Here is a 25,842-nt window from a genome sequence, read left to right as displayed (position 1 = left end):
GGTTCAATTAAGCAACTGTTTACATAAAAACGGTTGTATTTTACACTGCATTTTCTTCTTCATGCTATTGGAAAACTCGCTGAAAAACACCCACATCCTCCCACAATACAGAAGCAATAATATTAGTTACAATCACTACATCCCTTCTCTAAATATACACATCAGAAACAAAAGTTAAACACCAACTTCAAAAAATGTTTTTTAAAATAATTTATACAGTCTGTGTTCTTTCCCTTCTACCCCCCAGAGGGAAGAAAGAAAAATCATCAATAACAGACAACAACTGCATCAAAGCAATACTGCTTACTTGCTTTACACTCAGGAAAAAGCACTTTAACTCATCCTTGTAGTTAGGGAGACCAAGCACTTTGTGTTAAAACAACCTCCCATGGCTATAGTCTAACGTCTAGAGTGCCTATATTTAGTGGTTACAGTGTGTAATTTAATATATCAAATCTTCCTATGATCACAGAGACAGCGAGACTGACAAACAGCACACTGTATGCATGTCTCATTGTGGCACCTAACATATGAAGAAACTTTTTTAAATGCCCTCTTTAGCTTCTGTTACAAATAAACGTCTTCCCGAATTTCACCAATCACTTCTTCTAACTAACAGAGGAACACCCCTTCAGCCAGTCAGATATTTCTTCCATAGCTCGTTCTCATAGAGGCAGGACTAACAAACTGGAACTGGCTCCGTAGGAATGATGCATCGGAACAGTTACGCACAAGCAGCAGGCATTGCAAGAGCCGAAGGTGCTGACGTGCTTCAGAAGAGATGTACACAGTAAGCAATCCGCTCTTAAAGCAATGACGTCTGTTCCCCAGAGATCCCCATTAGGCCTGCTCTACACTATGCGTTTATACCAAATTTAGCAGTGTTAAACCGAATTAACCCTGCACCCTTCCACACACCGAAGCTCTTTACCCCCAGTCGGGGCTATTGCAGATTATGTATTCCTTACGCCACCCGATCTTAAACTGGCTGCCCAGCTCCCAATGGGGTCCAAATAGATCCCTTTTACCCTCTATAAGCTGTAAAATCCTGTTACAGGGCAGCCGCCTTGCAGCCTGCACAGCTGCCTGCCAGTGCGAGAGCTTGTAAGGCACTAATCCGGATAGTGGCAGCTGGGTAGCAAGCAAGTTAAAAGCCACCAGAGTGGCACAGTGGGAGCATGCTGGGCCCATAACCCAGAAGTTGATGGATCAAAACCATCCTCTGCTATGCATGGGCTTGTTTCTTTTCCCTTTGGGTCTTCAAGTGAGGCGATGACCAGCAGAGGACCAGGAGCCTAGGCCATGAGGTGGCTGAGGCAGTGGCCTGCCAGGGAGCTCCCTGGCACCTCTGGCTGCCTGGGCTGAAGGCAAGAGGCAGGCCTGGGCGTGGCCAGGGCCTCCTGTCCTGGAATGAGGCTGCAGTGTTTCCTGGTCCCCTTTTCCCACCCACACCAGCAGGCGGTTGCCGGTGTGGGAGGCTCTCGGGATGCCAGGCAGCGCTGTGTGTGTGGCTGTCAGGGGAAAGAGCCGAGGCTCCCAACTGTGCGCCATCAGCCAGGGCGGGCCAGGCTATGGACGTGACTCAGGCTTGGGCCGCATGGCCGTGCTTTCCTGACGAGGCGTGAGGCAGGCCAAGAGCTTTGCACAGCATACAGGGAAGAGGGAGGGAGGCGTCTTTGAGCCGGCGTGTCTCGTCCGCTTCTCCCTTGCCACTTGGGCGGAGGCGGGAAGGGAGCGAAATGTTCCCGGCTGAAAGTTTCTGTGCTCGGCCTTGAGGATTAAGCCTGAGCCTCCGGCACGGCTGCTGGGAGATGGGTTTCTGAATGGCATCCAGCCCGCTCTTCGGGCCACCAGCTGAAAGCACTGAGGCCAAGAGGCAGCAAAACAGGACCTTTGAGGCTCCCCATAGGCCTCAGGGAAGCAAGACAGGCTTATCACAGTCCCTGGGTGGGCTCAAACTACCAGCCTTTCAATTAACAGCTGAACGCACTGACCCATTGCACCACAAAGACACAGAGAGGCAAGGCTGTATTGAGCACAAAAGTCAGGAATCAGCTCAGGGTACGGTATAGCACATGCATGCAGTGGTTAGACAAGCAACAGCAAGGAACTGGACTGGTATGGAGCAAAAGTTCTGTGGGAAGGAACCGAAAAGAGCATTGGGGCTGCAGTATAGCGCTTGCAGACACTTTCTTTGGCCTGTTTTCCTATAAGAGTTAGCGTGAGAGATTGCTAGTCACAGGTCAGTGGGTGGGTTTGTGCAAACTAGGAGTGTAGAGAAACCAGCAAGAGGAAGGAGGCTGAAAGACTTCTCTGGCTTTGAACAGAATTGTGCCTTAATAGTTCTTGCTTTGAAGTTCTCCATTGGCGTCATTTCTGTGAAGTGATCCTCACTTAGAGTTACCTAGTTCTCAAAGTCATGTGAATGGTGTTTGGTGCATGTCCGGGAGCTCGTCATGGCAAGGTAAAAAGTGGTGGGGGCAGAGGTGCTGTGTAACATCCAAGGGTGTTAGCATTGATGCTTGGCTCTTTAGAGCTCAGATCAAAGGATATATTCCCACTGACTTAGGGGTAATAATAATTGGTCTATTGGGCTTTGATTTATTGTGTCTGGTTTAGATATAATAAATCAATACCCAAATATGTTTCAGTTGACCCTTGATCAAAGAGTATATTCACACTATTCCCTGGGTTGGTGGGTGACAATTGATTGCTTGGGCTTTGGTTTGTTGTGTTTTGTCTGGATGTAATAAATCAATCCCCAAATGTGCTTTTGTTAACTCTGAAACTTTACTAGGGTAAGAGGTGGAAGTGGAGTGGATGGGGGAGCCACAGATGTCAATCCTGTGCTGTGAGAACAGGAGATAATCCAAAATAAGATATATCAACTTCAGCTACACTATTCCTGTAGCTGAAGTTGTGTATCTTACATTGACACCCCCCTGCCTCAGTGTAGACCAGTCCAAAGTGTAAGTAGTCTCTTAGCCTATCCAAGGCTGTGATCAAGTGTCTTGGGGTCTATCTACACTATGAAATTAGGTCACATTTATAGAAGTTAGTTTTTTAGAAATTGTTTCTATACAGTTGATTGTTTGTGTCCCAACACAAAGGGCTCTAAGTGCATTAAGTCAGTGGACTGCGTCCACAGTACCGAGGCGAGCATCGACATCTGGAGCGTTGCAATTTGGGTAGGTGTGGGTAGCTACCCCACAGTTCCTGCAGTCTCCGCCATTGGGATTCTGGGTTGAGATCCCAATGCCTGATGGGGCAAAAACAGTGTTGTGGGTGATTCTGGGTACATGTCATCAGATCCCCCTCTCTCTCCCTCCCTCCATGAAAGCAACAGCAGACAATCATTTCACACCTTTTTTCCTGGGTTACCTGAGCAGACGCCATACCCCGGCAAGCATGGAGCCCGCTCAGCTCACCGTCAACGTACGTCTCCTGGATTCTGGCAGATATGGGACTGCATTGCTACACAGCAGCAGCTCATTGCCTTTGGCAGCAGAAGGTGTGTGTTATGATTAGTAGCCATAATCATCCTAGGTGCTCTTTTTGCTGATCTTAGTGAAATCAGTTGGGGCACCTGGGCAGACAAAGGCAGCCAGGTCATTTCTATCTTCTGCCAAGCACCTAGGAGATGATGATGACTAACAGTTATACTGCACCATTTGCTACCAGCCTAAGATGTAAAAGCTAGATGGATCAAAACAAGAAAGTGACTTGATTTGTTTTGTGAAATCAATGGCCTGCTAAACCCAGGGTTTTGAGTTCAATCCTTGAGGGGGCCATTCTGTATGACAGTTGTTTGTGTTTCTCCTTGATACAAAGCCACCCCTTTTGTTGATTTTAATTCCCTGTAAGCTATGTTGTCAGTCGCCCCTTCCTCCATCAGAGCAACAGCAGACAATTGTTTCACGCCTTTTCTCAGTGCAGAACCAGAAGCTGCAAAAGCAAAACCAGGCAAGGAGGCAACAGCAGTGCGGTGACGAGAGTGATGAGGACATAGACATGGTCATAGACTTCTCACAAAGTACGGGCTGGGCAAAGTGCACATCATGCTGATGAGCTCCTCATGAGCTCTGCAGGGTCACCTGTGCTGATCAGCTCGCCACGCTGGCCAAACAGGAAATGAAATTAAAAAGTTTGCGACCCTTTTCCTGTCTACCTGGCCAGTGCATCTGAGTTGAGAATGCTGTCCAGAGCGGTCACAATGGAGCACTCTGGGATAGCTCCCGGAGGCCAAGACCGTTGAATTGTGTCCACACTACCCTAAATTCGACCCAGCAAGGCCGATTTCAGTGCTAATCCCCTCGTCAGAGGTGGAGTAAAGAAATTGATTTAAAGAGCCCTTTAAGTTGAAAAAAAGGGCTTCATCATGTGGATGGGTCCAGGGTTAAATCGAGGTAACGCTGCTAAATTCGACCTAAAGTCATAGTGTAGACCAGGCCTTAGAGGGATTTTATAGCTACTGGCTGGCTGGTGCCCACCCACCCTTTCATTGAGCACACTTGGTAACTACTAAGCAGAAGCACAGAATCATAGATTGATTTGCTGAGTCTCCTGCAGGCTTCCTAACGGCACAGCAGGGCTGCTCTTGGTTCTGCACAATGTTGTTTCGTTTAGCAGTGACTGTGAAGGCACTTCCAGCTATTTGACCATGGGAACTCTGGTATTAAGTGGACACCCTGTCTTAGCTGTGTATGGCTGTATTGCTTGTAGATTTATATATTCTGTATTGATGTTACCAAATGGAGTATTTTGTAGCTGTCTGCTATAATTTGTTTAACTTGTACGAAATATGAATATGCTCCCTCAGACTTAACCATCTGCCTTTCACACACTCCCTGCCCTTCGCTCTCTGGGGTGGGAACAAGCCACCAGCATGTGTGTCCATTGGATTTTTTTTTATTTAATTACTTCTCATTGTTAAATTATTTATGAGTGTTTTTTAAATTTCATTGCAGTGCGTTTTCTTCCTGCCACTGTCACCTGGCAGCTCAGGGATGTGAGATTCTCCTCCATTGCATTTCTGCCCACGGAAAAAGAAGAGAGACCACACGTCAGTACCTTTGGTAATAAAAGCAACCTGGAAACAAACCAGCTGTCTCCTCCGTGTGCAGTTTGTGTCTCTTTTGCTGCAGTTGATGTGTGTGCAGCATGTGTGGTGCACAGGGGCACTGTGTGCTCACATGGGAATTCACCACCCTTGGTGCAGGATTTGACTTGTTCCTGGAGTGAATGTAGCACTGTGGAGAGTCAGGCACAGGCTGCATGACCCCTTCCATTTATCCTTGGCGCAGATACAGCCCAGGCAGCGCTAGTGCAACCTCCCATCCTGCTGCCCTCCACCATCATCTGCACAGCCCACCTGTCAGGGCAGGAGGGGAATGTTGCTCCATGGATCCTGGTTCTCAGATGGGGCTGCCCTGGGATGGGGATGGGGGTTGCATCCATTAGGTCACCAGACTGAGCCTTCTAATATCCTTGGTGATTGTTCCCAAGATCCAGGACTTTGTGCTCAAACAAAAAAACATCTCCCAGCTTCAAAATAAGGCTGTTTCCTTGCAATATACAGGAAAAAAGCAGATTTTCACCCCAGACAGGACTTGAACCCACAATCTCTGGCTTCAGAAGCCAATGCCTTATCCATTAGGCCACTGGAACCCTGATGTACAACTACAGAAGAGATGGAAATTCCCTCTCATAAATGCACATTCCTCGCCTTTGCTTCAACACTAAATAGCCCCTTTATGTGCCTTACAGAAATGTCTGCATCCCCTGGCAGCGAGGCAACGGACAGAGCTGAGCACCACCTTTCTGCCAGCCATCTTTAGAGAAGAACCCCACCCTAGTGTCACCCCTCCCTCCTTCAGCACCTCCACGGCTGTGGCTCTGAGCAGCAGTAGGATGATTAGGGAGCGAATCTGGGGCTGGAAGGGGGGTAAGGTCAGCCTGTAAGGAGTAACCAGGTGGCTCCCTCCTGGACACAGTGGGTTCACCTGCTGCCTACAAGAGTGTGGGGGCCGTGCTGCAAAAGCCCATCTGCCAGCAGCCGTGCCGGAGGCTCAGGCTTAATCCTCAAGGCCGAGCGCAAAACCTTCAGCTGGGAACATTTCGCTCCCTTCCCGCCTCCGCCCAAGCGGCAAGGGAGAAGCGGAGGAGACACGCCGGCTCAAAGACGCCTCCCTCCCACTTCCCTGTACGCTGTGCAAAGCTCTTGGCCTGCCTCATGCCTCGTCAGGAAAGCGCGGCCATGCGGCCCAAGCCTGAGTCACGTCCGCGGCCTGGCCCGCCCCACCCCGGCTGACGGCGCGCAGAGCCACGCGAGTCAATGGCAGGTCAAGTCGGGAGCCTCGGCTCTTTCCCCTGACAGCCACACACACAGCGCTGCCTAGCGCCCCCAGAGCCTCCCTCGTGTTCTCCTGCAGCAGCCGCCTGCTGGTGTGGGTGGGAAAAGGGGACCAGGAAGCACTGCAGCCTCATTCCGGGACAGGAGGCCCTCGCCACGCCCAGGCCTGCCTCTTGCCTTCAGCCCAGGCAGCCAGAGGTGCCGGGGAGCTCCCTGGCAGGCCGCTTCGCCTCAGCCATCTCTTGCCTCATGGCCTAGGCTCTTGGTGCTCTGCTGGTCACCGGCTCGCTTGAAGGCCCAGAGGGAAAAGAAACAAGCGCACGCGTAGCAGACAAAGGGATGTTTACTGCGGTTAGTTTCCAAGCAAGCAGATTCCGAAGCATTTCACACCAGTCGGGCTTATCTCTATAGACTGATAGAGTCTGTTCCCCAGTGTCCCCCTTCCCAGCTCTGACACCGCAGAGCCTTGCCTGTGTCCCTGTTCCACGTTCCCCATTCCTGTTCCCTTCCCCCCCCCCGTTAGCAAGATTCCAATTTCTCCTTCCACTTCCTGTTTGACCCCAGTTTATACAGTAATATTCTCAGCTAGACCTTAACCAATCATTTTACTGAAATGTGACTAACCAATCGTAACAGAATTCTCTAACCAATTATATCCCACTCCCCTAATTAACTTACACCCAGCAAAATTAACTCGGCAGCAGCCAGAAACAATTAGAGAACCAGACAGATTGACAATAGAAAAGTGGGGGCCAGAAAGATAAACCCTACAGAAATGAGGGTTTCCCAACCACAACCATTGAGAAGGGATTTCTTGCCAGACCGGATGCTCCCTTAAGATCTGTTTCGTTATCTGGTGATGGGCACTATCGGGACAGGATCGTCTTCCCAACAGCCCAACCCCACCTTGTTCAGTGTGACGGGTTTGGGAGGTGAGGATGGGACCGTTCGCTTCCCAGCTCATGGCTGCCCCTGCTGCTTAGCCAAAGGCCTTAGCCTACGAACAAGGGCTCAGACTCTCCTAGGGAGAGAAGGCCCAGACACAGGCAGACTGGGATTTTGGGTCTTTGTTTTATACCCCTGTCACTAGCTAAGTGATAAAGTCTAGGCCTTTGCAGGCAGCCTGAATATCTCTAGGCCTCCCTATTCCAAAAAACAGGGAATGAAATGAAAACATTCCCAGGGCTCTCCCTGTGCACCTGGCTAGTGCATTGGAGTTGAAAGTGCTGTCCAGCGTGGTCACATTGGAGCACTCTCAGATAACTCCCGGAGGCCAATACCATCGAATTGCACAATGCTGTGGCTGCACTACCCCAAATTCAGTGGCTGCTCAGTAGGCCACCAAGCCTGCCTGCCTTGTTTGTGGGGGAGAGGGGGCACAACAAAAATGGCAGTATCACTGCAGAAGGGAGCTCGCCCCCTGCCATCAGGGAGGGTTGCCTCACAGCCGCTGACTCCATGAGTAGGCAGGAGCTAGCCAGGGAAACATGCCACTGCTCTGCCCTGTTACATTAGCACTTCAGGGAGCATGGCACAATGGAAGGCAGAACGTGTGGGGGGAAGGCAGGTGATCCCATGTGCCCCCCCGCCGCTTCACCAATGGCTGAGGATCCACAGGGCTGTGTGTTTAATTTTAGGGGACCCTGGTAAAAAGATGCTGAGAACCACTATGCGAGAGGTCTATGAAGCCAGGAATCAATGGGCTCAAGTGAAGCGCAAAGTGTTATTCACCCTTTCCCACCATGCAGTAAAGGTGGGGGGAGGGCGAGCCGCCTGATGAAATTCACGTGCGGAACTCCTTGCCATGGTACGTTGTGAGGGCGAAAGGTACAACTGGCTTCCACCGAGAATGAGAGACGTTAATACAGACTAGGTCCCTCAAGAGTTATTAGTGAAGTTGGTCAGTGATGCAATCCCACGCTTGAGGGAAGCCCTAAATCTCTGACTACACAGAGACCAGGAGTGGAAGATGAGGGTGGATCACTCCAGCTTGTCCTGTTCTGTGCACTCCACCAGAAGCTCTTGTAGTGCCCAATGTCAGAGATGGGACACTGGGCTAGACGGACCGTTGGTCTGACCCACTCTGGCCTTACAGGAAATCATGGGGGTGAAAGAATTAATGGCTAATGAGCTCTGCTGCATAAGGTCATCTAGAATAACCAGACAGGCCAGTATGAATAACCTTTTTGGACCATTCAATATTAAGACAGAAAATATGGGGACTAGTTATTCTAATTCCTTCCTTTGGAAATGAAATGATGCATGAAGAAAAAAAATGAAACTCAAAACGATATCGGTAAGTTATTTTCTACATTATGCAAGCCTTGCCTCAGCAACTCACTCATACCGACAACACATGAAACCAAACAGCTAGGTGAATATAGATCACAAAATAGCCCCCTCCTGGAAAAACCTCATGCTAACACATCAAGCTCTAAAGATAATATAAATGCTATTTCTCTCAAAGCTCTGTTGGCCTATGGGGCTTTTTTTGATTTCTAAGCAATTTAAGCTTCAGCCGTCTAAAGAAGTTCAAGAAAAAAAATCCAACCACCAGGGTCTTGTCTAGCTCAGGGTCCAGCTCAACCTTCTCCCTGCACCACTGGCCCTTCCCTTCTGCCACCAGGTTGACCCAGGCACTAGGGCAGGAATGGGGTGAGGCAGCAAGTCAAGCTGAGCAAGGCAGGCCAAAGCGAGTCTTGTCTTCATGGGCCGCTCACAATGACGTCCTTTTTGTGTGCAACTGCTGCAAAAACATCCCGGGCAGAGAAGCAACAGGCCAAAGAAATGCCATGCAACTGTGTTAGCCTGAAGATCTAAAGGTTCCTGGTTCAAACCTGGGCTTTGGCAGGCCCTTTCATCCCTCTTTGTGCCGGGCTGGCTTCATTCCTGGAAGCAGTAGCAGAGCCTTTAGCTGACATGAGCCCCTGCTCCCAAGCCAGACAACAGACTGTGGGCTTCTGCCCCTAGTTGGCCCACCTGACCTTTAACAATGAGGGATGGGATCTGTCTTTCCCATATGACTTATTGGTTGACCAAATATGGCAGGAATAAAGTGAAGCAGTGGGAATAGTGCCAGAGGGGGTGATGGGCAGGGACTGGGGATGAAAGCTCCTCTGTGCAGCTGAGTGAGGACAGTACCAGGGAAGGGACATCTGTTAAAGTGGCCATGTGGAAGGTGGAAGGGATTTGGGGGCCCAGGAGGAGGCACTTGATGTTCAGTTCCTTGGAGCAGCTGGACATAGACATGGTGGGCATTCAGGAAATGCACATTAATGACTTCAGGGTACATTGATGGGCAGACGGTGATTGGAGAAAGGGCCTGTCTTTCTGGTCCTCCAGGCCAGGGAAGAATGATGGGGTTGGAGTCTTGTTCTTCACATCCGTGGTGCGAGTACAGAAGGGGCTGGAGCTCTGACTAGGTACCTAATTACTGGTGGACTTTGTGCTCCATGGCACTGGTTACTCTATATTAGTGTTTATCGTCCCCAGTTAAGGTGTGAAAGAAAAGATCAATGGAAGGAACTGGCTCCCTTCCTCTGGACTGCACGGTGTTTGGTGTTGGGGGGATTTCAATTGTTCCAGCTGGCCTGAGGACCACTGGTCCTGTTTTCCCAACCATCAGAGGAAACTTTTTTATGATGAGCACTAGCTGGCGCAGGTCTGTAGCAAGGTCGGCTTAGAGGACTTGTTTCTCTGTAGTGGAACCAGTGGAGGGCGGGCAGTAACCTCCTATTCCTCTGATCCAAGCTCACACCAGCCACAGAGGGGATACACCTTTCTGCGGGGACAGGCCAGGAGTCACATTGACTGGATTTCTGTGAAGGAGAGCACGTCGACAGCCCAGTGCAGGGTGGTGCCAATGGACAGTTTGGATCCCGCAGTTCTCACCATGTGCTCAATGTGGGCAATTCCCTGACCCAGGGCAGAGGATTTTGGAAGCTGAACATCCAGAGCTTGCAAGATAAAGGAGCAGGGAGGCAAAGCGTGGCGGTGTTGGCAGAACAGGAAAGCATCAGAGGGTCCTATGGCAACCAGGGGGATTGGTGGGAGTCAGTGAGGGAGGAGTTGGCGGCTCTGTTCTGGCAGTTGGGCAAACACCGCAACATTAAAGAAACCAACGGTGCCACGTCCTGCAATGTTGCCTGTGGGATTTCCACAAGAGCATCCAGGCTGGGGAGCTAGTCAGCCTGTGACTGTGTGACTGTATGACTGGATCAAACGAGTTCTAGGAGATGAGGTTGCAGCTGGCTGATATGAGCGGGAGCACTGAGTGAAGGGAGGGGTGGCCTCCCCTAACATTTTTGCAGCCTGCAGGGAATGGAGACAAAGCAGGGGGATGAGGTGACTCAGGGCAGGACCCATGGATCTGATAGTGCAGGACCACAGTCGATGGAGGAGAGAGAGTCCTGCGAGAGGAAGCCGCTGGTGGGAAGCAATAAGTGCAGAGTGCAAACCAGCCAGCTGAGAGTCACAGGGGTCCAGAAAAGTGACTAGCAGCAGGTCCCATGGTGTAATTAGCAGCACTCAGGACTCTGAATCCTGTAATCGGAGTTCAAATCTCAGTGGGACCTCCTGGAAATACGTTGCTTTGTTGCAAAGCCCTGGAGCTCAATGTCCTTGACTACCCTTTGTCTGGGTGAACTACAGTGAGGTTTTTTTCCCCTCCTGCTGGGTGACCAGGGCTTTAGGCCTATTCCCCTGAATCAGGCCCCACACCTAAGAGGGCCCCGCACCTAGTGAGAATCCCTTCCCTGGCTAGAGGCGCCTTCTTAATTTTTACTCACCTGGCAGCACTTCGGGTCTTCGGCGGCAGGTTCTTTGCTTCCTCTGGGTCTTCAACGGCACTTCGGCGGTGGGCCCTTCAGTGCTGCTGAAGACCTGGAGCAAGTGAAGGACCCACCACCGAAGTGCCACCGAAGACTCGGAGCACCGCCCGGTGAGTACAAGCCCCACGTGGTTTTTTTACATGTGTTGTTTTTTTTAAGTCATCCCTGCCGGGGCCCCGTTGAAACTGTTCAAACCCTAAAGCTGGCCCTGTGGGTGACTGAGGCCGGGGCCAGCTCCAGGCACCAGCACAGCAAGCTGGTGCTTGGGGCGGACCAACGGAGAGGGGCGGCACATCCGGTTCTTCAGCGGCAATTCGGCAGCAGGTCCCTCAGTCCCTCTCGGAGGGAAGGACCTGCTGCTGAATCACCATTGAAGAATGAAGTGGTGGTGGTAGAGCTGCCGCCAAAGTGCCGCTGACTGCAGCTTTTTTTTTTTCCTCCACTTGGGGCAGCAAAAAAGCTGGCCCTGACTGATGCCCACTGGAGATAGGTCTTTGGTCCAGCCTGTTCAGTGGACTGGCCACTGTAGGTTGGGGGTCCCAGAACTTAACAGTCTGGCTAGAGATTCCTGCAGGTTGACCGGACGGTTGTTTCTCGCTGCTTCACCTGATGTCCACAACTTTGGTCCCTGTACCTGCAGCTGCCACCCTCTTCCTCTTGCCCACATGGCATTTAAAGGAAGGAGGGCCAAGGCCAGGCTTCATAGTCAGGGCTGGGCAGAAGGGAGGCAGAGTCCCAGGCTGGAGCCCCACACACCTTTCCTGCTCTGGGCACCTAGAGCAGAGGCAGCTGGTGCTGACAGCTCCAAAGGAAGGTTTAAAAGCCACAGAGCAACCAAGGGCAGGAGGAGGGGAGGACCATGCCTATGTGTGGCCAGCAGACAGCAACAAAGACACCAGACAGCCTGCTCCCTGCAATGCCAAACACTCACTGAAAGCCACCAACAGGCCAGCTGCTGACGCTCTGTGGCCAACATCAGAAGACGATAGGAAAGCAGGGCCAGCCCCCTTGGTGGGGCCTCTTACCATTCGTACTCCAGGTGCTCACTTTGGCAGTGGGGCAGGAGATTTTTTCCCCAAGAGGCTTTTCCCCAGCTGGCGAGAAGCAGAAAAACACCCAGGCTCCCAAGGTGCTATGTAGCAAACCCCCTCAAGCACAGGGACGGGCGCACATTTGGAAGAGGGAAACTGCTCCACACACTAGCCTGGGCAGCCGCCCATTTTCTTTGGCAAGTCAGGAAGGGCAAAGGCGAGACTGGAAGTACCTGGGGCTCATGCCCCATCATTTGTGATGCCTGACCCCCAACTCCTTCCCGGGGCTCTAGCTGAAGCCAGAGCATTGGCCTGAGCAGCCAAAAAGTTACAGCCCTGAAGGGAGCAGGACTTTCAGCACAAAGTTAAAACCGGACAACCACAACCGCAAAGGGACTCGAGCTCTCACTTGCCTGAGCAGAGGTCAGATGCCTTATCCATTAGGCCACACAGTTATAATGGAAAAGCCTCTCCAAGCCCTTCTTTGGAAAAGGCAGACACTGTGTTTCTTGGGTCATCTACTGAGGGGGGCCGAGACTCTCTGGGCACAAGAAGTCGAGTTCCCAGTGACACGTGAGACTTAATTCTATGGGGCCAGGTGCAGGACTTTGGCAGGGAGGCTCAGGCATGGGGGATTAAGAACATAAGAAAGGCCGTACCGGGTCAGACCAAAGGTCCATCTGTCAGTATCTGTCTACCGACAGTGGCCAATGCCAGGTGCCCCTGAGGGAGTGAACCTAACAGGCAATGATCAAGTGATCTCTCTCCTGCCATCCATCTCCATCCTCTGACGAACAGAGGCTAGGGACACCATTTTTACCCATCCTGGCTAATAGCCATTTATGGACTTAGCCACCATGAATTTATCCAGTCCCTTTTTAAACATTGTTATAGTCCTAGCCTTCACAACCTCCTCAGGTAAGGAGTTCCACAAGTTGACTGTGCGCTGCGTGAAGAAGAACTTCCTTTTATTTGTTTTAAACCTGCTGCCTATTAATTTCATTTGGTGACCCCTAGTTCTTGTATTATGGGAATAAGTAAATAACTTTTCCTTATCCACTTTCTCAACATCACTCATGATTTTATATACCTCTATCATGTCCCCCCTTAGTCTTCTCTTTTCCAAACTGAAGAGTCCTAGCCTCTTTAATCTTTCCTCATATGGGACCCTCTCTAAACCCCTAATCATTTTAGTTGCTCTTTTCTGAACCTTTTCTAGTGCTAGACTATCTTTTTTGAGGTGAGGAGACCACATCTGTACACAGTATTCGAGATGTGGGCGTACCATGGATTTATATAAGGGCAATAATATATTCTCAGTATTATTCTCTATCCCCTTTTTAATGATTCCTAACATCCTGTTTGCTTTTTTGACCGCCTCTGCACACTGCGTGGACATCTTCAGAGAACTATCCACGATAACTCCAAGATCTTTTTCCTGACTCGTTGTAGCTAAATTAGCCCCCATCATGTTGTATGTATAGTTGGGGTTATTTTTTCCAACGTGCATTACTTTACATTTATCCACATTAAATTTCATTTGCCATTTTGTTGCCCAATCACTTAGTTTTGTGAGATCTTTTTGAAGTTCTTCACAATCTGCTTTGGTCTTAACTATCTTGAGTAGTTTAGTATCATCTGCAAACTTTGCCACCTCACTGTTTACCCCGTTCTCCAGATCATTTATGAATAAATTGAATAGGATTGGTCCTAGGACTGACCCTTGGGGAACACCACTAGTTACCCCTCTCCATTCTGAGAATTTACCATTAATTCCTACCCTTTGTTCCCTGTCCTTTAACCAGTTCTCAATCCATGAAAGGACCTTTCCTTTTATCCCATGACAGCTTAATTTACGTAAGAGCCTTTGGTGAGGGACCTTGTCAAAGGCTTTCTGGAAATCTAAGTACACTATGTCCACCGGATCCCCCTTGTCCACATGTTTGTTGACCCCTTCAAAGAACTCTAATAGATTAGTAAGACACGATTTCCCTTTACAGAAACCATGTTGACTATTGCTCATGAGTTTATGTTTTTCTATGTGTCTGACAATTTTATTCTTTACTATTGTTTCAACTAATTTGCCCGGTACCGACGTTAGACTTACCGGTCTGTAATTGCCGGGATCACCCCTAGAGCCCTTTTTAAATATTGGCGTTACATTAGCTAACTTCCAGTCATTGGGTACCGAAGCCGATTTAAAGGACAGGTTACAAACCTTAGTTAATAGTTCCGCAACTTCACATTTGAGTTCTTTCAGAACTCTTGGGTGAATGCCATCTGGTCCCGGTGACTTGTTAATGTTGAGTTTATCAATTAATTCCAAAACCTCCTCTAGTGACACTTCAATCTATGACAGTTCCTCAGATTTGTCACCTACAAAAGCCAGCTCAGGTTTGGGAATCTCCCTAACATCCTCAGCCGTGAAGACTGAAGCAAAGAATCCATTTAGTTTCTCCGCAATGACTTTATCATCTTTAAGCGCTCCTTTTGAATTTTGATCGTCAAGGGGCCCCACTGCAGGCTTCCTGCTTCTGATGTACTTAAAAAACATTTTGTTATTACCTTTGGAGTTTTTGGCTAGCCGTTCTTCAAACTCCTCTTTGGCTTTTCTTATTACACTCTTGTACTTAAGTTGGCAGTGTTTGTGCTCCTTTCTATTTGCCTCACTAGGATTTGACTTCCACTTTTTAAAGGAAGTCTTTTTATCTCTCACTGCTTTTTTTACATGGTTGTCAAGCCACGGTGGCTCTTTTTTAGTTCTTTTACTGTTTTTCTTAATTTGGGGTATACATTGAAGATTGGGGTACAGCGGATGGACTGGCTGTCTAGGTGGGGAGATTTAGTCTCACTGAGGAGGAGGAGGAGGAATCCTGCTGATAGGCAGTGGCTGTGGAGAAAAAGAGGTATCTCCAGGCTGCTCAGGTCTCCTTCTTCCAGCTCCTCATCTGGCTGGGCTGCTCCACCGGCCTGGACAAGTCCTCTGCATGCACAGCAAATAGCCCAAGAGCCATTTCTGCCCAATCCTGTGCTGGGGGGTGAGCGTATGTCTTCCCTGTCCCATCCATGCTAGAGCAGACCACTAGATTGAGAGAGACAGTCAACAACGATTAAGGCTCAGATTATATAAAGGGTGTCACAGAATCTGTGACTTTCAGAGATCTCAGCGACATTTTCCAACTCAACCCTGGGGCAGCAAGACTGGAGCTGTCGGCTGGTGGGGGCCCCACAGCTATCAGCCACCAGTGTCGGAAGGGGCTCTCACAGGCCCATGCCACCACAGATGGACCCCACAGCTCCCAGCTACTGTGAGCAGCGGGATGCCCCCAGAGCTCCCAGCTGCTGTGGGTGGATTCCAGAGCTCCCAGGTACCACATGTGACAGGGGGACCCTGGAGCTCCCAGTGGGATGACCAGGTTATAAAGTCCAGTCAGCGGTGCTGCGGGGCTCAGGCAGGCTGGTCCCTACGTGTCCTAGGGCACCGCACTGCGCCCTGGAAGTGGCCAGTAGCTCCCCCCTACTGCGCCGCTGAGCAGGAGCCGCCCGAGGTAAGTCTGCACCCCAACCCCCTGCCCCAGCCCTGAACCCCCCCAAACCCAGAGCCCCCTCTTGCACCCCAGAGCCCTCACCCCTCTGCACTTCAACCTCCTGCCCCAGCCCAGAGCTTCCTCCCACACCTGGAACCCATCATCCCTGCCCCCACCCCAGAGCCATCACCCCATCCTGGACTCCAACCCCCTGCCTCAACCCACAGCCCCCTCCTGCACTCTGAATCCCTCGGCCCCATCCTGCAGCCTGGAGCCCCCACCCCCCCCCCCAAACCCCTCATCTCCCCACAGCTCCCACAGGCAGACCCTGGAGCTCCCAGCAGCCATGGGTGGCCGGGGAGCCCCCACAGCCCCACACCACTGCCTATGGACCCTGCAGCTCCTACGAGTGGACCCCAGAGCTCCCAGCTGCTGCGGATGGACCCAGGATTTCCCAACAGGCATTGATGGCATGAGGACCCTGCAGCCCCATGTCATTGCTCACAGACCCTGCAGCGCCGAAGCCCCTGGAGCTCCCAGCCCCCACAGGCAAGAGAGGGAGCCCCCAGCTCTCAGACACTGCAGGCAGAGCCTGGCGTTCCCAGTCACCAGGGTGGGGGTGAGGAGAAGCCGCAGCCCCCGGCCATTGCAGATGGCCCCGTAGCTCCCAGCCGCTGCAGGTGGATGCCAGAGCCCCCAGCTGCCATCGGGACCCCGCGGCTCCCGGCCACCATGGGCAGGATCCGTCACCCCACGACCGGCAGAAAACAGCCGCGCCCGGAAGCGCCTCGCACCCTGTGACACCCCCAGTGCTGCGCCTTCTCGCCAGGCAGGAGGCGGCGCCCAGTAGTTTCCCCAGGAATTGAAATTGGGGGGGGGGGTGTTTGAATTTACAGGGGGGGTGTCAGGGCCAATGAGATATATAAAAGAGATGTGAATAAAGTAAATGTTTTGTTAGGATAATGCAAATTTAACATAAGGATAATGCAAGTTACACATAACAGGTCTAGATTTCTAAAAATATATATAATTTTAAAAAAATGTATTTAATTTAAATTGACTTTTGAAAAGTAAGCCCTCATGGGATAAGAGGGAAGTCCGCTCATGGATCAGTAACTGGTTAAAATCTTGGAAACAAAGGGTAGGAATAAATTATCAGTTTTCAGAATGGAGAGAGATAAATAGTGGGATCCCAGAGGGGTCAGTACTGGGACCATTACTGTTCAACATACTCATAAATGATCTGGAAAAATGGGTAAACAGTGAGGTGACAAAATTTGCAGATGATACAAAACTGTTCAAGATAGTTAAGTCCCAGGCAGACTGCGAAGAGTTACAAAGGGATCTCACAAAACTGGGTGATTGGGCAACAAAATGGCAGATGAAATTCAATGTTGATAAATGGCTTCATCGGATGCATAGAATGGAACATATAGTGAGGATATATGTATAAGCACACACACATACAAACAGAGAACATGAAAAGGTGGGAGTTGCCCAACCAACTCTAAGAGGCTAATTAATTAAGATGAGCTATTCTCAGCAGGAGAAAAAAAACTTTTGTAGTGATAATCAAGATGACCCATTTAAGATAGTTTGACAAGAAGGTGTGAGGATACTTAACATGGGGAAATAGATTCAATGTGTGTAATGGCTCAGCCATTTCCAGTCTCTATTTAAGCCTAAATTGATTGTATCTAATTTGCATATTAATTCAAGTTCAGCAGTTTCTTGTTGGACTCTGTTTTTGAAGCTTTCTGTTGCAAAATTGCCACCTTTAAATCTGTTACTGAAGTTGAAGTGTTCTCCTACTGGTGACTGAATGTTATAATTCTTGACGTCTGCTTTACATCCCATTTATTCTTTTGCACAGAGACTGTCTGGTTTGGCCAATGTACATGGCAGAGGGGCATTGCTGGCACATAATGGCATATATCACATTGGTAGATGTGGAGGTGAACGAGCCCCTGATGGCATGGCTGATGTGATTAGGTCGTATTATGGTGTCACTTGAATAGATATGTGGACAGAGTTGGCATCGGGCTTTGTTGCAAGGATAGATTCCTGGGTTAGTGTTGTTGTTCTGTGGTTGCTGGTGAGGATTTGCTTCAGGTTTGGGGGTTGTCTGTAAGCAAGGACTGGCCTGTCTCCCAAGATCTAGGAGAGTGAGGGATCATCTTTCAGGATAGGTTGTAGATCTTTGATGATTCGCTAGAGAGGTTTTAATTGGGGGATGAACGTAAAGGCCAGTGGTGTTCTGTTATTTTCTATGTTGGGCATGTCTTGTAGTAGGTGACTTCTGGGTACTCTTCTGGCTCTGTCAACCTGTTTTTTTCACTTCAGCAGGTGGGTATTGTAGTTTAAAGAATGCTTGATAGAGATCTTGTAGGTGTTTATCTCTGTCTGAGGGATTGGAGCAAATACGGCTGTATCTTAGAGCTTGGCTATAGACAATGGATCATGTGGTGTGTCCTGGATGGAAGCTGGAGGCATGTAGATAAGTATAGCGGTCAGTGGGGTTCCAGTATAGGGTTGTGTTTATGTGACCATCGCTTATCAGCACAGTACTGTCAAGGAAATGGACCACTTGAGTGAATTGATCTAGGCTGAGGTTGATGGTGGGATGGAAATTGTTAAAATCATGGTGGAATTCCTCAAGGGCTTCTTTTCCATGAGTCCAGATGATGAAGATGTCTTCAGTGTAGTGCAAGTACAGTAGGGGCATTAGGAGACGAGAGCTAAGGAAGCGTTGTTTTAAGTCAGCCATAAAAATGTTGGCATACTGTGGGGCCATGTGGGTAACCATAGCAGTGCCGCAGACTTGCAGATATATATTGTCCTCAAATGTGAAATAGTTGTGGGTGAGGACAAAGTTGCGAAGTTCAGCCACCGGGTTTGGCATGTAACTAGTTCACAAAACTGTGGGGGGTGTTGGGAAATCACTGCTCATGCCCCTGGCCAGCCTATTTCCCTTTGCTGCTCTGAAACGTGCCCCCATGTGCAGGCCCCGAAGCTGGGTCCGGGGGAGGCTTTGGCTAGGGCGAGCGTTTCCTTGCGAGGTAATTGTCTCTCTGGAGATGAAAGTCATCAGTGCGGGGTGCGAAGGGAAGTGGCCGTCGAAGGAGAATGCAAGACATGTGGTGGGCAGGCCAGGGATTTCTTTGTCCCCCCTTCAAAAGGGCTCACCCTCCCCGTCGGGGAATCGAACCCCGGTCTCCCACATGACAGGCAGGGATACTCACCACTATACTAACGAGGAAAGGGGCATAGTGAATGGCCCCAGCTCCCACAGACCAGCTATGGTCAGCGTACACCTACACCGTCGCATGGGCCCCAGCAGGCAACAGCATCCCTGGCCCTCTTCTGCTTCCCAAAGGCTTTGGCCGCAGCAACAGCCCTGGGAAAAGCCCTGGCCCTCCTCACCTGCCCTTGCCCAGCACGACGCCTTTTTGGGCTTACACAGCTCCTCACACAACACCCGCCTGGGACCTTGCCCTCCCCTACCAGCTCAGCAGCACCTTTTTTCCTCTCAAAACCTCCTCTTGACACCCTCCCCCTTCCACACTTCACACTCACCTCATCACAAACTCACCCACGGCCCCTTTGGCTTCTCAAGCGCCTCTGGAGGGACGCAGCTTCCCAGGCACGCAGATCCTTCCCTTCAACGTGCACTGGACGGACGTTCGAAACACAGCCCTTTCCAGGAGGGAATGTGCTGCTTTTGGACCCTGGCGCCCAGCAAGAAGTCCTGGGACTCTTTTTCTGACCGATGGACCCCACCGACTTGCCTTTTCCAAGCAGAAACTAAGGACCGGCCGATGGCTCTCTTTGCAAACGGACGCCATCAGACTGAGCCACGAGGCGTGCTGCAGGATAGCCCCTCCCCACCAAAAAGCAATGCCGTGACCCGGATTTGAACCGAGGTTGCTGCGGCCACGGCGCAGAGTACTAACCACTATACAATCACAGCCAGGCACTAGGGGTGCAGGCAGCAGCCCACTGGAAAATGCTCAGCTCTGCGCTCTCGGGGCGGCCACCTACCTCGCCGGCGGCCACAGGTCTTTCTCAAGTCTCCCATTACAGTCACAGGTCAAATGCTGAGCAAAGGAAAAAAGACAAGAAGCCAATCCCATGCCTGTCCTTTTTTCTGTCTTCCTCCACCCCTGGACCGAGTCCCTCCCCGTTTGTCTGGGCCATTGTCCTCATGCCCCTGGCCAGCCTATTTCCCTTTGCCGCTCTGAAACGAGCCCCCACGTGCAGGCCCCGAAGCTGGGCCCGGGGGAGGCTTTGGCTAGGGCGAGCGTGTCCTTGCGAGGTAATTGTCTCTCTGGAGGTGAAAGTCATCAGTGCGGGGTGCGAAGGGAAGTGGCCGTCGAAGGAGAATGCAAGGCATGTGGTGGGCAGGCCAGGGATTTCTTTGTCCCCCCTTCAAAAGGGGTCACCCTCCCCATCAGGGAATTGAACCCCGTTTCTGGTGTGTAAAGACAGAGGCATTTTTGAATCTCTTAGACTTGTTGTTAATGCTGCAGGGCTGAAGTGACTCGCCTTAAACGTATACCATTTGATCTCTTTCATGGTATATTTTGGTCCTGAGAGGTAAAAGGCTGCTCTGTGTGTGGTGTTATGGAGTGAGGTAGCAAACGGTAGTTGCAGAGGTGGGGCATGTGCCACAAAAGTCGTGCCCCCTCACAACTCCAGCATCCATAATTTGCACCCACCCACTGACCTGTGACTAACAATCTCGCTCTGCTAACTCTTCCAGCAAAACAGGCTAAAGAAAGTGTATGCGAGCGCTGTACCGCAGCCCCGGTGCTCTTTTCGGTTCCTTCCCACAGAACTTTCGCTCCATACCAGTCCAGTTCCTTGCTGTTGCTTGGCTAACCACTGCATGCATGTGCTATACCGTACCCTGAGCTGATTCCCGGCTTTTGTGCTCAATGCAGCCTTGCTCCTTCGTGTCTCTGTGGCGCAATGGGTCAGCGTGTTCGGTTATTAACCGAAAGGATGGTGGTTTAAGCCCACCTAGGGACGGCGCTAAGCCTGTGCTGCTTCCTTGCTTCCCCGAGGCCTGTAGGGGAGCCTCAAAGGTCCCATTTTGCTGCCTCTTGGCCTCAGTGCTTTCAGCTGGTGGTCCAAAGAGCGGGCTGGATGCCATTCAGAAACCCATCTGCCAGCAGCCGTGCCGGAGACTCAGGCTTAATCCTCTAGGCCGAGCACAAAAACTTTCAGCCGGGAACATTTCGCTCCCTTCCTGCCTCCGCCCAAGCAGCAAGGGAGAAGCGGACGAGACACATCGGCTCAAAGACGCCTCCCTCCCACTTCCCTGTACTCTGTGCAAAGCTCTCGGACTGCCTCATGCCTCGTTAGGAAAGCACGGCCATGCGGCCCAAGCCTGAGTCACGTCCGCAGCCTGGCCCGCCCCGCCCCGGCTGACGGCGCGCAGAGCCACGCGAGTCAATGGCAGGTCGAGTCAGGAGCCTCGGCTCTTTCCCCTGACAGCCACACACACAGCACTGCCTAGCGCCCCCAGAGCCTCCCTCGTGTTCTCCCGCAGCAGCCGCCTGCCGGTGTGGTGGGAAAAGGGGACCAGGAAGCACTGCAGCCTCATTCCGGGACAGGAGGCCCTCGCCACGCCCAGGCCTGCCTCTTGCCTTCAGTCCAGGCAGCCAGAGGTGCCGGGGAGCTCCCTGGCAGGCCGCTTCGCCTCAGCCACCTCTTGCCTCATGGCCTAGGCTCTTGGTGCTCTGCTGGTCACTGCCTGGTTTGAAGGCCCAGAGGGAAAAGAAACAAGCCCATGTATAGCAGAGGATGGTTTTGATTCATTGACCTCTGGGTTATGGGCTCAGCACACTCCTCCTATGCCACTCTGCTGGCTTTTAACCTGCTTGCCACCCAGCTGTCACTCTCCGGATTAGTGCCTTACGTGCTCTTGCGCTGGCAGTCAGATGCGCATGCTGCTAGGCAGCTGCCCTGGTCACAGGATTTTACAGCTTATAGAGGGTAAAAGGGATCTGTTTGGGGTTTGGACCCTACTGGGAGCCGGTTTAAGGTCGGGTGGCGTAAGGAATACATAATCTGCAATAGCCCCGATTGGGGATAAAGGGCTTCGGTGTGTGGAAGGGTGCAGGGTTAATTCGGTTTAACACTGCTAAATTTGGTATAAACATGTAGCGTAGAGCTGGGATCTGGGATCTCTGGGGAACAGATGTCATTGCTTTAAGAGCGGATTGCTTACTGTGTACATCTCTTCTGAAGCACGTCGGCACCTTCGGCTCTTGCAATGCCTCCTGCTTGTGTGTAACTGTTCCGATGTGTCATTCCTACGTAGCCAGTTCCAGTTTGTTAGTCCCGTCTCTATGAGTATGAGCTATGGAAGAAATATCTGATTGGCTGAAGGGGTGTTCCTCTGTTAGTTAGAAGAAGTGATTGGTGAAATTCAGGAAGACGTTAATTTGTAACAGAAGCTAAAGAGGCATTTTAAAAGTTTCTTCATATGTTAGGTGCCACAATGAGACATGCATGCAGTGTGCTGTTTGTCAGTCTCGCTGTCTCTCTGATCATAGGGAGATTTGATGTATTAAATTACACATTGTAACCACTAAATATGGGCGCTTTAGACGTTAGACTATAGCCGTGGGAGGTTGTTTTAACACAAAGTGATTGGTCTCCCTAAGTAGGAGGATGAGTTAAAGTGTTCTTTCCTGAGTGTGAAGCAAGTAAGCAGTATTGCTTTGATGCAGTTGTTGTCTGTTATTGATGATTTTTCTTTCTTCCCTCTGGTGGTTGTAGAAGGGAAAGAACACAGACTGAGTGGTTAGTCTGTATAAACTACATTAAAAACATTTTTTTGAAGTTGGTGTTTACATTTTGTTTCTGATGTGTATATTTAGAGAAGGGATGTAGTGATTGTAACTAATATTATTACTTCTGTATTGTGGGAGGATGTGGGTGTTTTTCAGCGAGTTTTCCAATAGCATGAAGAAGAAAATGCAGTGTAAAATACAACAGTTTTTATGTAAACAGTTGCTTAATTGAACTTCTAATTGCTTGAACTTCTAAGTCCACTTTTTTATGCAGTGTCCCTCTCTTTTGTCCGCCCTCGTTCTAGTTTAAAGTTATAGGCTCAGGGATATTAATTCTGCAAGTTCTCTCCACTTTCCACTTTTTCTTCTTTTCTCCACCCTCTCCCCCATTTCGAGTAGCCCCTATTTCTACCCCTAATGCTCTGCCAGTTTGTTGGTATGCAACTTTCTCGGAGCCTCTCTGAGCCCTTAGTACAGGCTGTAGGGTGGAAGTGGGGGAGGAGAAAATGGGACCCACAGAACCCCTGGCAGGTGAGGGGACTGGGAGAGCTTGGTTTGGGAAGGAGGGAGGAATGGGGGAGAAGAGGCAAATAGGGGTGCACACAGTCTCTACAGTGGTGGAGAGAATGGGGGCCCTGAAATGAAGCGAAGGGATAAGTGGAGGTACACAGAACCCCTCGTCCTATGGAGATTGGAAGAACCTGGCATGGGGGGAAGGGAGGGCACACAAAGACCCCTGGCATGGGGGAATAGAGGGAACACAGAGTCCCTGCCATGGGGAAGTGGGATGAGAACAGAGCCATTGGTGTGGGAAGAAGTGTGGGGAACTTGGTATGGGGAGAATAAGGGTGCAGAGATTCTCTGGTAAGGTCTGAGATTGGGGGAATTTCAGGGAGTCCCTAAAAAGAGTGGGATGGGAGAGGGCACATAGGGAGCTTGTGGGAGGGAACTGAGGGGTGCTAGGAGCCTCTGGGGCGGGTAATAAACTCGACCTGTAAAAACTACAAAGTGTGCTCCCCGCACTGCTGTGAAGAACGTGGCCATCTGTTGGCAAAAAGGCTGTTTGCAAAAGGTACGATCCATTTTCTTTCGTGACCCCTTGTTTTAAAAAACGAGTCATTACGACGTTAATCAGGGTAGCCGGGGACTGGCAGCAGGGAGGGTGTCTGTGCAGGAGAAATGGCCGGCGCTTAGCTAGAGACGTGCTTTCCAAAGGGATTGCTGGAGGACGATTTTTACCATGTTTTCTTCCAATCAGGCACTGAATAGGCGGGATTGCTTGAATGCAGCTGCTGTCTGGCGCTGATGCCCGCTGCTTCTTCCCGCTGGAGAAGCGGGAGGGAGACAGCATAGACTGGGGGAGGGACGGTGTATTAAATGAATGAATGAAAAAGCTTTAAAATATGACTTTTTAAATTATGCTTTGGGAAGTTTATAACAGCTGGTTTTGTTTCTCAATCTATAGAATACTTAGTTTTTCTAGGTGGTGTTGTGAGGGGTTTGTTCACCAGCCTTTTTTTTAATTTGTTTGTGGAGGGGGATTTTGAAAACCAGTTTAGAAATCAGTGGGAATTGAGTGTCCAGCTCACTTGTAGGGCTTTGAAAATTCTCCTACAGGCAGCTTTAAGCCTTTGCCTTTTCCTGCTTTTCAGGAGAAAGAGACTGTAGTTAAATGCCTGTTACATCTCTACAGATGGTTACCGAACACTCTCCAGGAAGGCGAACGTGTACAGCACCTGACTCCGATACCAACTCTCTTTAGCTTCCATTCCAGACTGTTTGGCTAGGCTCACTAACAGTTATCGCTATTTAGATCGCTATGAATTATGGGTGCTGCTGTTTCAAGGGGGGAAGTCGTGGTGATATACTTGCAAAACTAGAGACTTGCTGTCTCCTGGATACACCGTGGACGGAGTCGAGGAATTGTGCTGAGAGCAGCAATTGAACCAAATCCCGCTGCTCGCCCTCCGCTTTGCAGCATTTAAACGGTTGCGGTTGCACTAGTAGGATGTAGGGGCGCCGAGTTTCCACTATCCTGGGGGGCTGCCCCCCCTCGGGCTCCTACCAGGCACCGCCCCCACCTCACCCCACCCCCCCTTTCCCCAAGGCCCCACTCCCGCATTCAGCTCCTCTCCCTCCCTCCCTGTCAGCGGGCAGGAGGCGCTGGGGGAGGGCGAGGAGTGAAGGGGGCGGGGGCTGCTGCTGGGCACTAATGACCCATCTGGTTTCCGCCCCCGGGATGCTCCAGTCTCGAAGCAGCCAGCGGCGGTGCCTGCCCCCGGTCACGTGACACGCGAAGTCTCTAGTGCCGGGGAACCGGAGAGAACCAGCTGCAGCCCCGGGCGGGCAGAGCTCTGCCGGGCCGGGCTCCGCCTGCGGGGAAACGGGCGCGGCACCGGCGCGTGGCAGAGCAGAGCCTGTGAGAGGCGGGGCAGGTTCGGGCAGTAACAGCAGGAGGGTTTGATTGGTCGGTAGGAGCTCCGCATGCTAATCAGGAGGCGTGTTTCTGTAAATAGCGACATAAACATCTTCTAATGGCCAGGGGGCTAAAGCTGCCTCGATTGTGCTTCATGGCATGGGGACCTGGCTTTAGATTTGTGTCCTTTAGTTCGCTGGGGGTGAAACCCGGTGTATGAAAACACTCACCGTGGGGTAAAGCGTTTGCGCATTAGCCTGGGTATGTAGCCGAGGCGCATTTTGTAAAGGTTGTGCCTTTAGTTTTCATTTCTATAGTCTGTAATGAGGGAAGTGAGGTTGAAAATGTCTGATTTCGCTAAGCGCCGGGAGCCGTTAGAGAGTCTATTTTAAACACAAAGTGAGGGCATAGTGTTGCTTTAAGGCAGTTGTTGTCTGCTATTGATGGCTATTCCTGCTTGTTACATTAACCTGTTTATAGTTTTTGCTGATGGTTTGTTTAATGACAAAACTTAATTTATTTTCATAGGATTTGGAAGAGAAGTAAATCTAGTGTGAAAATGGTGTTTTAAAGGTTTCTAATTAAGTACTTGCTGAAATTTTTTTTAAATTCTTTTATGCTGCTATACCTTCTTCTCTTGTAATCTATGTCAGAATTTAGGTGGGTTCCTGTGTCTGCAGGTTCTCTTCCTTTGCCACTTTCTTCTCTGCTTTTCTTTTCTTCCCTTCCCATTTTTTGGGAACCCCTATTTTTACTCCTACTGCTCTGGCAGGGGGTAGGCAGTTTGCTCTTGGCCCCAAGCCCATCAGACAATCCACACAGGATCTGAGAGTTGCTGTCTCCTGGCCGTATAGTGAGTAGAGGGTGGACTGGGGAGAAAAGCG

At 50.5% G+C, this 25,842-nt stretch overlaps 3 non-coding genes and 1 pseudogene across 3 annotated transcripts; 2 read left to right on the top strand and 2 right to left on the bottom strand.

Annotated features, from left to right (window-relative positions):
- Window positions 1-215: 215 nt before the first annotated feature.
- LOC123359311 lies at window positions 216-345 on the bottom strand (annotated as a pseudogene).
- Window positions 346-18,926: 18,581 nt separating this feature from the next.
- On the bottom strand, window positions 18,927-18,998 carry TRNAD-GUC. Its single transcript has one exon. It is a non-coding gene; the product is annotated as a tRNA-Asp (tRNA).
- A 1,698-nt stretch (window positions 18,999-20,696) lies between these two features.
- TRNAN-AUU lies at window positions 20,697-20,770 on the top strand. Its single transcript has one exon. It is a non-coding gene; the product is annotated as a tRNA-Asn (tRNA).
- Window positions 20,771-22,341: 1,571 nt separating this feature from the next.
- On the top strand, window positions 22,342-22,554 carry LOC123359317. Its single transcript, XR_006575846.1, has one exon. It is a non-coding gene; the product is annotated as a small nucleolar RNA U3 (small nucleolar RNA).
- Window positions 22,555-25,842: the final 3,288 nt, after the last annotated feature.

The sequence above is a fragment of the Mauremys mutica genome, unplaced genomic scaffold, assembly GCF_020497125.1.
Source record: "Mauremys mutica isolate MM-2020 ecotype Southern unplaced genomic scaffold, ASM2049712v1 Super-Scaffold_100104, whole genome shotgun sequence".
Classification (NCBI taxonomy): Eukaryota; Metazoa; Chordata; order Testudines; family Geoemydidae; genus Mauremys; species Mauremys mutica.
The sequence above is the reverse complement of the archived record's forward strand: the minus strand, read 5'-3'. Positions and strand labels throughout refer to the sequence as shown.